The sequence below is a fragment of the Euleptes europaea genome, chromosome 6, assembly GCF_029931775.1.
Source record: "Euleptes europaea isolate rEulEur1 chromosome 6, rEulEur1.hap1, whole genome shotgun sequence".
Taxonomy (NCBI): domain Eukaryota; kingdom Metazoa; phylum Chordata; class Lepidosauria; order Squamata; family Sphaerodactylidae; genus Euleptes; species Euleptes europaea.
The window spans coordinates 6,216,015-6,227,422 of record NC_079317.1 but is presented as its reverse complement, the minus strand read 5'-3'; the positions used below and the strand labels follow the sequence as shown (position 1 = coordinate 6,227,422).

The 11,408-nt window shown below is 48.4% G+C and overlaps 1 non-coding gene across 1 annotated transcript; it reads left to right on the top strand.

Moving 5' to 3' along the window:
* Positions 1 to 9,653: 9,653 nt before the first annotated feature.
* Positions 9,654 to 9,725, top strand: TRNAA-GGC (transfer RNA alanine (anticodon GGC)). The gene has a single exon. It is a non-coding gene; the product is annotated as a tRNA-Ala (tRNA).
* Positions 9,726 to 11,408: the final 1,683 nt, after the last annotated feature.

The following is an 11,408-nucleotide window of genomic DNA, read 5'->3' as shown; positions in this document are numbered from 1 at the left end:
GCAGAGAAGGACTTGAGTATCTCAGGCGCCTGCTAAAAAGTCCAAGCCTACCAGAAGCAAGGATCAACTTCAGAACAAGAATTCAGTTGCTTCCCCCCACCCCCACCCCCACCCCGCCCAGGGTGAATGGCTTGGGTCATCCAAAATTAGATTCCCTGAGAACTAGGTTTGCCCGCTGTGGGTCGGGAAATACCTGGAGATTTGGGGGGGGGGGGCTGAGGAGGGCAGGGTTTGAGGAGGGGAGGGACTTCAATAGGGTATAACGTTTTACAGTTAGGGTTGCTAGGTACCTCTTCGCCACTGGTGGGAGGTTTTTGGAGCGGAGCCCGAAGAGGGTGGGGTTTGGCGAGGGGAGGGACTTCAATGCCATAGAGTCCAATACCCAAAGCGGCCATTTTCCCCAGGTGAACTGATCTATATCAGCTGGAGATCAGTTGTAATAGCAGGAGATCTCCAGCTAATCCCTGGTGTTTATTTTTGCCAATTTTGGCTTGCATAATTGAGCCCTCGTGCTGCCAATTTCTTAAAATCCCTGGAGGTTGGCAACCCTACACAGTCCATCTACAATAGTGGCTATTTTCTCCAGGGGAACTGATCTCTGTCACCTGGAGGCCAGTTGTAATTCCAGTTGTAATTCTCCAGCCACCACCTGGAGGTTGGCAACCCTACTGAGAATCCACCATTCATTCATGCATTCATTTATATCCCACCTTTCCCCCCAATGAGGACTCAATGGGGCTTTCATCCTTCTCCTCTCCTCTGTCTTATCTTCACAGCAACCCTGTGAGGTAGGTTTGGCTGTGACTGTGTGACTGGCCCAAGGTCACCAGCAATTTCATGGTAGAAATGTGGGCTCGAACCTGGCTCTCCCAGATCATAGCCCAACACTTTAACCACTACACCACACTGGCTGTCTTTGTTTATTTGGAACAGTGTTGTGTTGAGCATGGGACTAGGTCCCTGCAAGACTTAGGTTTGAATTCCCACGTCTACCATGGAAACCTGCTGGGTGACCTTGGAGCCTGTCACAAACTCTCAGCCTGGCCTACCTCACAGGACTGGTGTTGTGAGAATGAGAACATGAAGCCTTACACTGAATCAGACCCTCAGTCTATCAGAGTCAGTATTGCCTACTCAGACCGGCAGGGGCTCTCCAGGGTCTCAGGCAGAGGTCTTTCACATCACTTACTTGCCTAGTTTCTTTAACTGGAGATGCCGGGGGGGAGATTGAACCTGGGACCTTCTGCACGCCAATCAGATGCTCTACCACTGAGCCACAGCCCTCGAGGAGGAAGTGATGTCGGCACATTGCGCAGGTCACACGCATGTTGATCTCACCCTCCTGCGGGCCCTCTTCTGCTCGCCAGCCAGCTGAGGGTCGGCAGGCAGACTGGTGGATTGGTGGGCTTTTCCCCTTCCCTACCGGGCAGTTGGCAACCCACCCATCTGAAGATTGGGAACCCAAGGCACTGCATGGATCAAGCAGATGGTGTGCTTTTTTCTCCCATCAGAGTTGCGCTTGGAGCATTATGCGCTGCACTCCTGAGAGGTGATACGATAGCCATTTTCAAGTATTTGAAGGGCTGTTGTAGAGAGGACGGTGCTGAGTTATTTTATGTTGCCCCAGAAGGTAGGACCAGAACCAACAGGTTGAAATTAAATCAAAAGAGTTTCCATCTAGACATTAGGAAGAATTTCCTAACCAAGCGGTTCCTCAGTGGAACAGGCTTCCTCGGGAGGTGGTGAGCTCTCCTTCCCTGGAGGTTTTTAAGCAGAGGCTAGATGGCCATCTGTCAGCAATGCTGATTCTGTGACCTTAGGCAGATTGTGAGAGGGAGGGCATCTTGGCCATCTTCTGGGCATGGAGTAGGGGGTCACTGGGTGTGTCTGTGTGGGGAGGAAGTAGTTGTGAATTTCCTGCATTGTGCTGGAGGTGGATCACCCTGGTGGTCTTTTCCAACTCTACGATTCTATGATTCTAGATAGATAGATTGTTTATTTACGGCCCTTGGCCAGATAATACAAAATACATGGACTAAAATAGACAAAGGTTTACAGTCCAAGTCTTAAATCACTTTAAAAAAATAAAATAAATAACATCCAAGTTACATCTGCCATTTGGACTAAGAGACTACTCTACGGCAACGAATTTTCATTGCCGCCGCACAAAATTTTGCTACCTGAGAGGCGACTGAAGGAGCTTTTCGGTCTTTTCTCTTTCCCTGTCGGGTCCCATTCTCAGTATGAGGGGCTCAATAAAGTTAGAAGGAGGTATTGTGTAAAAGTTACAGATCATGAGAACATGTTCAGTGGTTTCTAAATCCCCGGATTTACAGGGGCATAGTCTCTCTGCCCTGGGTTATCTTCTTAAATTTCCCCTCTAACATAGCAGAGGGTAAGGCTGCACACCTAGCCTAGGTAAAAGCCCTCCTATATTTGTGGATCTCTTAGTAACGGAGACAGGCTGCTGGTGCAAGGACAAATTTGGAGTGGGGGGGAAATGCTATGATTCTATTTTTCGCCATCACCAAGCCAGTCACTCTTCCCGTAATTGTTCTATCGTTGGCTCCCTCTCTCTCTCTACTTTTCATGTGATCTGGAAAGAGAATAGGCCACGCTAGAAGATTACTTTCCTATCTTAATTTCTCCCACGGGGAAGAATTTTGTATGTTCAAAATGTGCCAGAGAATTAGCCGGGCCATAAATTATTTTCCGCACCTGGCGGTTCCCGCGTTTGTACAGCCCTCGGGACTGCCCGTTCTCCGCCTGCAGGCCCCGGGGAAGATTCACCACGCGCCCCCAGGTGTTTGGAGATGGGCGTCTCCCTCTCACACTGAACGCGCGCACCGCCGCAAACATATTTGCCGCTTGGAAGTGAGAACTGGCCTGCCGCAGCCTGGGAAAGGGAGTCGAATCACTTGGCCTGGGGTTTTAATTGCTGTGAGATTTTTGCATGCGACTTTGCGCAGGGGGAGGGAGACGCCCTCCCGAAACCGAGGCCTTTTTATAAAAGTTTGTAGCAAGTCAAAAGGTAAATAGGTTAGCTCCGTGCAGCCATAAATCACTGGAAATCTTTTTCCCCCTCTCTTTACAAGCTCTCCAGATGCTTATGCCAAAAAAATGTAACAGGAACGCACCAGGCCAGTTGCTAAGTCCCCGCACATTATTTTCGCTGAAATGAAACCTTTCCCATAACATGTTCTGTAATTGCCTTGCTTGTTGTGAAGAGGCAGTGTGGTATAGTGGTTAGGAGCGGCCGACTCCAATCTGGAGAACCCGGTTTGATTCCCCACTCCTCCACATGAAGCCAGCTGGGTGACCTTGGGCTAATCACAGCTCTCTCAGAACTCTATCAGACTCATCTATCTCACAAGGTGTCTGTTTTGGGGAGAGGAAGGGTAGGAGATTCTAAGAGGTTTGATTCTCCTTAAAAGGTAGTTTATTCAATTTTACGGTCCATAGACCAAACATAAAATGTTTGCAGGTGCATTGCCTTACCCAAACGGGCAGTATAAAATAATATCTTTTGGTTAAAACACTATACAAAATATTACTTTCTTTAAAAACTGGTCAGCAATATAAAATCAAACAGTCAATCCACTCTACAACTTTTAATTTCTATTTAGATTTCCTAATATTAAATACTAGTCTACAAAAATTGGCCACTAACTTTGTTACCTGAGAAAATTCATCCTTAAGAAGGATGTTAACTCTAACGAATTCAGAATAACTGGTGCTCTTTCTTAAAAGAGGGCCAAGAATCTTCTCCCTGTCCTGCTTTAAAAGGTAGAGAAAGTCAGCATATAAAAAACAACTCTTCTTCTTTTTCTTCTAGCTTACCCAGGAAAGGCAAATTTGACACTGGGCGGTAATTTGCTAGCTCAAATTGAAACATATAGCATTCATCTTTACAGTGGTGCATGATTCAGTGAGCCAGTTCCTCAGACGCACAAATTATTTATTTTCTTAATAAATGGGGGCCCAAAGAGACTTACGTCATTCTCCTCTCCTCCATTTTTTCTTCACAACAACCCCTGCGAGGTAGGTTAGGCTGAGTGTGACTGGCCCAAGGCCACCCAGCGAGTTTCCATGGCATGAGTGAGGATTCGACCTTGAGTCTCCCAGATGCCAGCCTGATGCTCTTAACCACTATGCCGCACTGGGGTGGTGTGGTAATTTCAGCAGACCAAAACAAGGGCAATTTCATTCATTAGAAGGAACAGACTCTGGCTCATGAACGTGGACGCCAAGACATAAACATGTTGGTATTTGAAGTGCCACATGTAAGGCCCTGCTGGATCAGGCCAAGACCCATCAAGTCCAGCAGTCTGTTCACACAGTGGTCAACCAGGTGCCTCCAAGAAGTCCACAAGCAAGATGACTGCAGCAGCATTTATCCTGCCTGTGTTCCACAGCACCTCATATAATAGGTCTGCTCCTCTGATCCTGGAGAGAATAGGTATGCATCATGACTAGTATCTATTTTGATTACAAGCCATGGATAGCCCTCTCCCCCATGAACATGTCCACTCCCCTCTTCAAGCCTTCCAAGTTGGCAGCTGTCACCACATCCTGGGGTGGGGAGTTCCACAATTTAACTGTGCATTGTGTGAAGAAACACTTCCTTTTATCTGTTTTGAATCACCCTCCAGCTTCAGCAGATGAACTAGCCGGCACAACTAGCATCAGGGAATCATTTTGTCCAGTCCTCCAGACTCTCAAGCCGTGGCAAAATGGTATATAAACTCAACTTAATGCCGCACTGGCGCGGTGTGCAGATCCAGGTGTTGTGAAGATCAGGAGCAGCCGTGGAAAAAGCAAGAGGTGTGAATGGGGCAGCGGGGCGTCGGGAAGATTCCTGGGCTGATTTCACGCCATCCGTTTCCACGGCGTTTACTGATGTTCCATCCTCACCTGGACAGCTGCGACGTGGAAGCAGATCTTAATTCACGGGTGAGCCGTTTCACCTGCCGACTGCAGTTCTCTGAGTCTGCACGGTTTATACTTCGGGGGATCATCGTCCCTCGGGTCGTAAAGCTGCGAACAGGTGTTGGGCAGCTGTTTGGAGCGTGCCCCGCTGAAGTCAGACACTGTGGTGTTGTTCGAGCTGCAGGTGTTCTTCGAAGGCTGAGTGGAAGGGAGGCTGCTTTCGGGGAGGGCGGTTTTCTTGGGGGCCGGTTTGCTTTTCCACTGAGTCGGCTGGGAGAAGCTGCGGTCAGACCTGCCAAGACTGGGAGGCTGTCTGTTTTCAACACATAAGCACACATGAAGCTGGCTTATACTGAATCAGACCCTCGGTCCATCAAAGTCAGAATTGTCTACTCAGACCGGCAGTGGCTCTCCAGGGTCTCAGGCAGAGGGTCTTTCACATCGCCTACTTGCCTAGTCCCTTTAAGTGGAGATGTTGGGAATTGAACCTGGGACCTTCTGCATGCTAAGCAGATGCTCTACCACTGAGCCATGGCCCCTTCCACTTGCTCTTTCGGGAAAAGAGCAAAAAGGTGAAAAGATTTTGCTCTAAAATAATCATCATCAACCTTTATTGCTCATTGACAGAGTCTTAAGCATTTGCATTGTACAAGGGAAACAGTTTTACGAAAACAGCCTGATCCCATTTAAGCTTAGCACAGAATAGAATGTAAGACTTGGGATTCACTCCGCTGGGGCATCTCCTTCGATAAAAACGTCTCCCAAGCTCAACATCTAATTATTACAAAACACAGAACTTGTCAATGGTGACATTCTCCCAGAGCATTGACAATGTTCTGGCTCGAATACCTCTTGGAAGGGGCATCACAAAGAAAGGCAAATGTCTTTCCCTCCAGTGTGATGATCCACACATCATGTTGGAACTGGACTGGGGAGGGGCCGTGGCTCAATGGTAGAGCCTATCCTTGGCATGCAGAAGGTCCCAGGTTCAATTCCCGGCATCTCCAGTTTAAGGGATTAGGTAAGTAGGTGATGTGAAAGACCTCAGCCTGAGACCCTGGAGAGCCGCTGCCGGTCGGAGTAGACAATCCTGACTTTGAAAGTCCCTCCCTTCCTGAAACCCCACCTTCCCCAGGTCCCACCCGAAAATCTCCAGGAATTTCTGAACTTCCTGTGCCTCCTATGAAAAACCATCTTCATCTTTTCCCGTCCTGGTCCAACAAAGGTACCCAGTACATTCCAACATCCCATCACTTTGCAGGTCTGTAAATCTTTTTGCCAGGGACCTCAATAAATATCCCCAAGATGTCCGCCTTCTTGCATGGCAAAACATTTCTCTTTTCATAACTGGACAAGCAGGGCAGACTCCCCCCCCCCCCATTACATCACCATTATCAAAGAGGAAAGGAAATTAATTTTGTTTTCCAAAGGCTTGGCCATGAGTCGGCTCTACACACGGGCCCGACATCTGCTGTTTTCCTAAGCGGGCCGTTCCGCGGAGCTTTTCCTTCTGACTTTCTTCTCGTAACAGTTTATCATCCTTTTGCTCTTTGCCAGCGAAATAAAAAACGTGCAGGGGAGATTTCTCCCCGGCCCTGTAAAAGAGCGTAAAGCTAACCCTAAAGCCAATCGCCGTCCTGTATATTTCACTTTCCAAATAGCTCGCTGCTTTCCAAAAGGAGAAGAAGAAAAAACAACCACCCCCAAAAAACGTCTCACCCAAAGACTGTCAGGCAAAAGAAAAATAATAAAATAGCCTCTCTCGGTCTTGGCCTGAAATTTATTACCCTCTCTGTAGCACTTTGTTTTAACAGATGGGGCTTTATCAGCAGGTTTTGTGGGCAGCCGACCAGCTTCTCTTAGGAAAGGGGGCCAGCCTCTATTTACTTGGCCTCTTATCTCCGCACTTAAAAGCTCTATTCGGACCACAACATTCTGGCGGCTTAATTTTCACTTATCGATACCAAAGATACAGCACAGAGAATCCTGTGTTCTGCGAAATTCACACAAGGCTACCTGTCATTAGCCTTCTGCGTGTATCACGGACAAAGAAAGGACGGCCGTCAGATATTTCACATCCGCCAAGGGTTTTTTCTCCCCCCCACCCCGGTCCAGTGCTCTTAGGAACACAGTTTCCTGCTTGCCAGGCTTTTCTGCTGCAGCGGCCACTGCTGCCCAGCCAGTTGGTATTCCACAAATAGTTTGTCGGGGTTTTCTCCAATCTCACAATGTCATTTTAGTGAGGAAGAAGGAGAAGGAGAGGAAGAGGAAGAGGAAGAATTGGTTTTTATGTGCTGGCTTTCTCTACCACTTAAGGAAGAGCCAAACTGGCTTACAATCACCTTCCCTTCCCCTCCCCACAACAGACATCCTGTGAGGTCGGTGGGGCTGAGATAGGGTTGCCAGGAGGTCCCTCTTCACCTTCGGCGGGAGCTTTTTGGGGCAGAGCCTGAGGAGGGCAGGGTTTGGGGATGGGAAGGACTTCAATGTCATAGAATCCAATTGCCAAAGTGGCCATTTTCTCCTGATCTATCGGCTGGAGATCAGTTGTAATATCAGGAGATCTCCTGCCGCCACCTGGCGGTTGGCAATCCTAGGCTGAGAGAGCTCTAAGAGAGCCGTGACTAGCCCAAGGTCACCCAGCTGGCGTTGTGTGTAGGAGTGGGGAAACAAATCCAGTTCACCAGATTAGCCTCCGCCGCTCATGTGGAAAAGTGGGGAATCAAACCCGGTTCTCTAGATTAGAGTCCACCAGTCCAAACCACCACTCTTAACCACTACACCACGCTGTCTCCAAACAGGAGAGTGAAGGAAATCTGGGGCCATTTACGCATGGCAGTTTCCTCATGGTCACCCCACCGACCACTTCAGGGCTTTGCTTTGATTATGCCTGCATTTTCTGCTCTCCCTGTATGTTTCCGTGCTTTTTTCCCGTGTTTTCTGGATGCTGGCTAAACACAAATCCAAAAAATGCGCAGAAACTCACGGGGAGAGCGAGGCGATTTCTGATGGCTGGAAAATGCAAGCATAATCAAAGCAAAGCCCTGAAGTAGTCAGCGGGGTGACTGAGAGAAGAAGAAGAAGAGGAAGAGGAGTTGGTTTTTATATGCCGACTTTCTCTACCACTTAAGGCAGAATCAAACCAGCTTACCATCACCTTCCCTTCCCCTCCCACACAACAGACACCCTGTGAGGTAGGTGGGGCTGAGAGAGCTGTGACTAGCCCAAGGTCACCCTGCTGGCTTCATGTGTAGGAGCGAGGAAACAAATCCAGTTCACCAGATAAGCCTCCGCTGTTCATGTGGAGGAGTGGGGAATCAAACCTGGTTCTCCAGATCAGAGGCCACCGCTCCAATGGCCCAACTGTGGCAACCGGCATGTAACAACTGTTCCTAAGCTGGGTTTTAAATCATAGCTAAAGCATATCCGCCATTTTGGGGGTGTCACCCAGCTGTGGAAAATTCTTCCTGCCAAGGCCCCTTGGAGGGGTCCCCAACCCTCTTTGTGTTACACTCCGCTAAGGACCACGTGCCCTTCTGAAGCGCGGCCATGCTTCAATTACTTCATCGGCGTATAAATTTTCATCGTGATTCGAAACACATGCAAAAGGCAGATACCAACGTACTCTAAAATTGATTAAATATCTGCCTCATTAAAGAATAAAACCTGCAGCGTAAGAGGCCCCGCCGGAGTCTTCGCTTTGCATTAGGGCTGCGAACCTTTGCCAACAAAATACTACTCTTGTTTGGCTCGCGCCGAAGGGTGCCACATCTGTACTGTAGCAGCTGGCCCGAGTCCATGAGCTGGAAAGCAGTTGCTGCGATCCCCTTTGAGAAGAGGAATGGGTCCTCCGAGGCCTCTTCTGACGCGAGGCAGGGTGGATTCAGAGAGGATCGGCTGACGTTGTGAAGCCGCGACAGACTTGCGTTTTGGCACGGCGACCCATTTCTGCCAATGCGCTGACGCAGCAGAAAAGGAAAAACGGTGAGGTCACAGCACATTGGTCTCCAAGACCAAAGGGCATGATTCAGACATGGCCAGAGAAACGAGAGCTCTGCTTTCCGGTAGTTTTGAACATAAGAACATAAGAAAAGCCATGCTGGATCAGCCCTCAATTTGCAAGATCTGAGCAAGGCTGTCAAAGACAGGACATTTTGGAAGACTTTGATTCATAGGGTCACCAAGGGTCGGAAGCGACTTGACGGCACTTAACACGCACAAAATATATCATAAAGAATCGTCGAGTAAGACACAAATAAACATAGCACAACCCTAAAATTTCCGCATCGTAATCGCAGCCTACTAAATGTAACTAAACAACTACAGCGTCCACACTGAGACTGTCATTTCCCACGGCGACTTCTCGTGGCGCCAGGCAGCAAGTGGAGTAAGTTGCTGGCTTGTAAGAGCATCCAGCAAAAATCAGGCAGCACATGGGACAAGTTGGCAATAGACTTGAAATTCTGCTGCGGTTCGTGAATCAAGTAACATGGCTAGTTGGAACGCCAGTAAGTTAAAGCCACGATGCGTGGAGTTGGCAGAAGCGACCACCAGAGAAATCAGAGCTGCCAAACAACAATAATGGAGCAACGAAAATGAGGCTGAGAGAGCTCTAAGGGAGCTGTGACTAGCCCAAGGTCACCTGGCTGGCTTCATGTGTAGGAGTGGGGAAACCAACCCGGTTCACCAGTTTAGCCTCTGCCGCTCATGGGGAGGAGTGGGGAGGGGCTGTGGCTCAGTGGTAGAGCATCTGCTTGGCATGCAGAAGGTCCCAGGTTCAATCCCCGGCAGCTCCAGTTAAAGGGACTAGGCAAGTAGGTGATGTGAAAGACCTCTGCCTGAGACCCTGGAGAGCTGCTGCCAGTCTGAGTAGACAATACTGACTTTGATGGACTGAAGGTCTGATTCAGCATGAGGCAGCTTCATGTGTTCATGTGTGTTCAATCAAACCCGGTTCTCCAGATTAGAGTCCACCGCTCCAAACCACCGCTCTTAACCACTACATCCCAGTGGCTCTCCTGCATCTAGACTAGGGCCAAGCAGGGTGTAGTGGTTAAGAGCGGTAGTTTTGAGCTAGGGTTGCCAGGTCTTCTCCACTGGTGGGAGGTTTTTAGGGTGGAGCCTGAGGAGGACGGGGTTTGGGAAGGGGAGGGACTTCAATGTAGGGTTGCCAGGTCCCCCCTCTCCTCTGGTGGGAGATTTTGGGGGCTGAGGTGAAGGAAAGATCGTGCACGTGTTTTTGGGGCTGAGATGAGGGAAAGATGGTGGCAGTTTGAGTGGTAAACAGACCCTTGCAGTGCTGCGCTTCCGGGTGTAAACCGGAAGTGACGTGGCTCGGTGGGCAGGTGCGTGTGCACGCATTGACCGCTGACCCTCAGCTGGTCAGCAAGCAGCCAGGTGGACTGGCGGGGGTTTGTCCGCCACCACCTGGCACTTGGCAACCCTACTTCAATGCCAAAGAGTCCAATTGCCAAGGCAGCCATTTTCTCCAGGTGAACTGATTGCCTGTTATTACAACTGATCTCCAGGTGATAGACACCTTGGAGATCAGTTGTAATAGCAGGAGATCTCCAACTAGTACCTGGAAGTTTATGCAAAAAGATAAACAGAGTTGCTTAAGGGAAAAGCTTATTTAGAAATTGCAACTACTAAGAAATGATATCACTTTGTATGCATAATATTGCAGATTAGTTTTACAACATATAACAAGCTGAAGAAGGAAGAAACAAGATCTTTTAATGGGGACTTGTCCCACCCTTTTGTGTCCTGGTTCATGCCTACCACGGGTTTTTTTTATATGTTGTAAAACAGATTTGTAACAAGATGCTCATTTATTTGCCCTATTGGCCCTCTGGTAAGAAGCATTACATTGGCCATACTCCTATATTTATCTGTAAAACTAATTGTATGAGTTTAATACAAATGAAATAGTTTGTTGTCAGAGTTTTATTAACAGTATTATAATTTGATATATTTTGCACCAATAGATCTAATCTGCAATAGTATGCATACAAAGTGTTATCATTTCTTATTTTGAGCCATAGTAGTTGCAGTACCTGGAAGTTGGCAACCCTACTCCTGGGGAGGGCAGGGTTTGAGAAGGCATAGGACCTGATCAGGGTATAATGCAAAAGAGATCACCTCCCAGAGCAGTTAACTGATCTCTGTAGTCTGGAGTTCATCTGGAATTCCAGGAGCTCTTCAGGTCCCACCTGGAAATCCACAACTATATGTCTGACTGACTGGTGACTTCTGAACTCCAATGTCTGCCTCCAAACCCATCTCAAATCTCCAGCTCAAGTTATTTGACTTCTTTGGGACTACCAGCTCCAGTCTGGGAAATTCCTGGAGATTTGGTGGTAGAGCCAGGGGGGCGTGGAATTTGGGGGAGAGGAGAGACCTCAGTGGGGTAAAATGCCAGAGGTCTATAAAATTATGCATGGTATGAAGAGAGTGGACAGGGTCCTCTCTCATGATAC